General features: G+C 50.5%; 1 protein-coding gene across 1 annotated transcript in view; it reads left to right on the plus strand.

Annotated features, from left to right (window-relative positions):
* LOC113829333 (cyclin-dependent kinase 17) overlaps positions 1 to 5,000 on the plus strand; it is a 160,264-nt gene that overhangs the window by 73,898 nt on the left and 81,366 nt on the right. The gene's annotated exons all lie outside the window — the stretch shown is intronic.

The raw sequence follows: 5,000 nt of genomic DNA on the forward strand, positions 1-5,000 counted from the left end.
GTGTGTGTCTCGAGATATTGCCTGCCTCCTCTCGGCCTTCGTCACCCCCCCCCCCCCCCCGCGCCGGCCATACAGGACCTCTGGCGCGCTCCTTCGACGGGGTTGTCATGGGCGGGGGTTGTGGAGGACGTCTGTGGCGACGTCATCGGTGTTGTTATTTCTCCGTTTTTTTATGTTAGTGGGATTTTTTTGGGGTGGGGGGAGGGGGGTCTGTTGCTTCTTTTCGTTGTTTTGCTATCCCCTTCTGTTGTTTATGTGCTTCTTGAATCGTTCACTCTCTCTCTCTCTCTCTCTCTCTCTCTCTTCTCTCTCCTCTCTCTCTCTCTCTCTCTCTCTCCTCTCTCTCTCTCTCTCTCCTCTCTCTCTCTCTCTCTCTCTCTCTCTCTCTCTCTATATATAATATATATATATATGTATATATATATATATATAAATGTATATATATATATGTATATATATATATATATATATATATATATATATATATATATATACACAAACACACACACATACACACACACACACACACACACACACACACACACACACACACACACACACACACACACACACACACACACACACACATATATATAAATGTATATGTGTGTGGACATATATACATACACATACGCATGCATATATGTATACAATTACACATATACAGACGTATATTTATACACACACAGACATATATATATTTTATATAAATATATATATATATATATATATATATATATACATATACATATACATATTCATATATATACATATACATATACATATACATATACATACATACATACATACGTATGTATGCACATACAGGCATGCATACATACACATACATACATGCATATATACATACATACATGCATATATATGTGTACGTACAAACATACATGCATACATATGTATACATACAGACACATGTGTATGCGCACAGTCACACGCACAAAGTACACTTGCATGCACTTGCATACAAACATGCATATTCAGGGCCTCTTACTATCCCATTCACCTCGTCATGTGCACCACAAACAGTCAAGCGCCTCCATGTCACCCTTTGACGTCATTGAAGCCCGGCAAGGCAGCGCTGGCGAGATGAAGATGGGAGATAAAGATAAAGATGGTGCGGTTCTGTGGCGGAGGGAGGTGGGAAAGGAGAGCCAAAGGGGGAAGGCCGGATGAAGTTCATGGTTCATAGTTCCATGATTTTTTTTTTTTCTTCAATTTAAACCACCGGTCATGGCCCAAGTGATGACGAAACCCGAACGCTCCGCCGGGTTTGAAACGGGGTCAGGGTAAGTCCACCTGAGATGCTCGTCGCCTCTGCACTCCACTTTCATGCGCGTTGCTCGAGGCGGGGCTGGGGTGGGGCTGGTGGGGGGTGTGATAGGTAGGCAGAGGGGGCGGGGGAGTGGGAGTGGGTGTGCTAGAGAGCCTTGTTGCTTTGCGAAGCGGGCAGGTGGGCAGGTAGGCACGCTCGTCCGGGAGAGGTACGAGCGAGCCTGGACAATGGACATCGGAGAGTGGGCACGTGGGGCACGGTCGCTCGAGATGGCTACGAGCTGGCCTGGACAACGGGCTCGGCAAGACGGGGCACGGTCGTCGAAAGGGGTTTCGAACGAGCCTGGGTACTCCTTGGGCAAGTGGACATACTCGTGGGCATGATCTGAGGTGGCCCTAGGTCGTGTCACTTTCACCATTAGCGGAGCCGAGAGAGAGAGAGAGAGCTTTCGCTGCAAGGGAGCCGTGCGCGCGTGTGGACAGGGCGGCGGTGTCATTCCGATTCCTGTGGGCGCGGAGGGGCGGGCGGGGGCGCATGTAGATGACCACTCTGCGCGGCGATTTCTTGTCGTCGTTGACTGATGTGAATGTTGACGTTTTTTATTGGAAGATTGGTTAATCCTCTCCTTACTCTTCGTCATTCTTTTCATTTTTTTTCTTTCAATTTCCCTTCCCTCCTTCTCCTACTCCTCCTCTTTGTCTTCGTCTTCTTCCTCTTCCTCTTCCCCCTCCTCCTCGTCTTCGCCTTCCTCCTCCTCCTCCTCCTCTTCTTCCTCCTCTTCCCTTTTTCCCTGATGTCTCCAGCATCTTGGTAACATGATGTCAGTGATAATTATCCACGGGGCTTTTTTCCCCTCCTTTAATTCGTTTAAAGGTCAGCGGCAGAGACAAGATGACTCATTACCTTAGATGAGCGACAGGAAGAGGGGGCGAGGGGTGGGGCGGGGGGAGGGCAAAGGGTGATGGGTGAAAGGAGAAGGGAGGAGGGTGAAGGCTGGTCAAGGGGTAGGGGATGAGGAAGCTTGTAGTGGCATATGGGGTTAGGGTGGAGATCCTGCGGGCGGTGCTTAGGTCACACACACCCTTAACAGAGGCCGGGTTTGTGCACCCTCCCTCCCTCCCTCCCTCCCCCCCCCTCCCTCATCCCACACCCTTCCATCATCCATATATGGCATCTTCGACCACTCACTATCACCCTCCAACACCTCCGCTGGAGTCTCCTCTTCCCTGAACCCTTCCATAACACCCCTACGTGCCTTTCTCCTCTCTTCCTACCTCTTCCCTCCCTCCCGCCCCTCCCTCCCTCCCTCCCTCCTCTCTCCCAGACTCTTCCCTCCTCCCTCCCTCTCTCCTCCGCCCCCTACCTACGCACTCACCGTCCGGCCTTTTCCTCCCCCCCCCCCCCCCCACACCTCATATTTATAGGCCTATAAGACGAAAGATGAAAGTGCGATGCGGAGACACGAAAAACATGACGATCGGATACACCACCTGTTTTTTTTCTCTCTCTCTTCGTTTGATTTGTAGATGTTCTTTGAGAAGAACATGCCAAGTCTCATATATTTTGAAAGTGTTCTTTGAATCTACATCACGACCCCCTCCCCCCGCCCCCCTTCCCTCCCTTCCCCGCCACCTCGCACCTTCGAGACCACAGGGAGCTGTTCGATACACCAACTATATATAGACCGACTCAAAGCAAACAACTCTCTTGTAAAATATCCATCTTGACGGGGCTGCCTCGGGTGCACCTGCTTTATTAATTCCTCTCTCATACCAGCGCGATTCGCCTTCATACCTGAACTTGAGTCTTGTGATCGTGAAAAGATGTGCCGGCACTCTTCTGCTCGTGATCTTTGTGCCTGGCGGGGCTGCACGCACGCAGTCTCTCGCTGCCCCGCGGCGAGCCCTTTCAAGCACTCGGGCGCTCGCTGACACGGACACGGTAACGCTTGCAAGTAACACATCCTCACACACGCATGCACGCACATTTAAACACACACACACACACACACACACACGTACGCACAAACACACCCACGCACGCACGCATGCATGCACGCACGCACGCATGCATGCACGCACGCACGCACGCACCAACACACAAACACACACACACACACACACACACACACACACACACACACACACACACACACACACACACACACACACACACACACACACACACACACACACACACACACACACACGTACGCACAAACGCACCCACGCACGCACGCACGCATGCACGCACGCATGCATGCACGCACGCACGCACGCATGCATGCACGCACGCACGCACGCATGCATGCACGCACGCACGCACGCATGCATGCATGCACGCACGCACGCACCAACACACACACACACACACACACACACACACACACACACACACACACACACACACACACACACACACACACACACACACACACACATATACCCTCTCTCTCTCTCTCTCTCTCTCTCTCTCTCTCTCTCTCTCTCTCTCTCTCTCTCTCTCTCTCTCTCTCTCTCTCTCTCTCTCTCTCTAACACACGCTCACGCACACGACATGCCCTTCACTCTCCATGACATGCTGTAGCTTCCACTCTGACTGCTCGAAGGAAGTCGGGATTTTGCAAGGGGAAAAAACGAAAACGGCTAATGATAAGGAGCAGGAAGTGAGACGTTGGCCATTCGACGCCGTGTGTATGCTCCTGGCCAAAAAAAAAAGGATTGATTTTTCTAGATATGTATGGAGGTAAAGATTATGTTTTATCGTTACTTTGGCATGTTGCCGTTGTTCCTTTTTTTTGTTTTGTTAGTGGCTAAGAAAGCGCAAAATTTCGAACACCCTTTATCTGTTATTGACTTATATACGTAACGCGTTCTGTATTATGAGGCCGTTGTGGAGAGACACAAAGGGAGAAACGAAGAGCAAGGAAGCAAATGGATTTTGTAAGAGTAAGAGAGATAAAGAAGAGAGCGGGAGAAAGAATGGGTTAGAGGAGGAAAGAAGGATACAAACGGGAGGGAGAAGGAAAGAGTAAGAGGAGGAGAGAAGGATAGACAAGAAAGGGAGGGAGAAAAAAAATGGGAAATAAGGATAGACAATTAAAGGAGGGAGAAAGAAAGAAGGATAGAAAAGAGAGGGATGGAGAAAGAAAGGGTAAGAGAAAGAAAGGAAGAAAAGAGAAGACGAAAGAGAGGGCAAGAGAAAGAAAGAGAGCTGGAGCCAAGACAGATAGCTGGGCCGTCAGCGTGGGGGTTGTCAGATTCCGTGACCTGGTGCTGACAGAACCTGCCAGTCAGCCCGACCCTTCCCCTGACGTCAGCGCGGTGCGGACCCACGCGAGACGACTTTCGGGCGCGCACTGCAGTAGGGTGCCGGCGAGAGTACGCAGCGTGATTCTAAGGGTGAGGGTGACGCTAATGCTGATGCTGAGCCCATTGTTGGGTGTGAGGAGCGTGAGTGTGAGGATGAGGGGGATGCTGAGAAGAGTGAGGACGACGACGAAGACTAAGTCGAAGACGAGGAAGAAGACGAAGACGAAAAAGAAGAAGAATTGGAAGTAGTAGTAGTTGTAGAAGATGCATTGTCTGTTGCCATTGTTGTTGTTGCTACGGCGTGTGGGGTGCATGCGCATGGGAGTCGGCGGCGCGGGTTCCTTCGGCGCGAGGGGATGGGAGAGCGGACACTTGGCTGGCGATTACAGGCGGATGTA

The sequence above is a fragment of the Penaeus vannamei genome, chromosome 1 (genome assembly GCF_042767895.1).
Source record: "Penaeus vannamei isolate JL-2024 chromosome 1, ASM4276789v1, whole genome shotgun sequence".
In the NCBI taxonomy this organism is placed as follows: domain Eukaryota; kingdom Metazoa; phylum Arthropoda; class Malacostraca; order Decapoda; family Penaeidae; genus Penaeus; species Penaeus vannamei.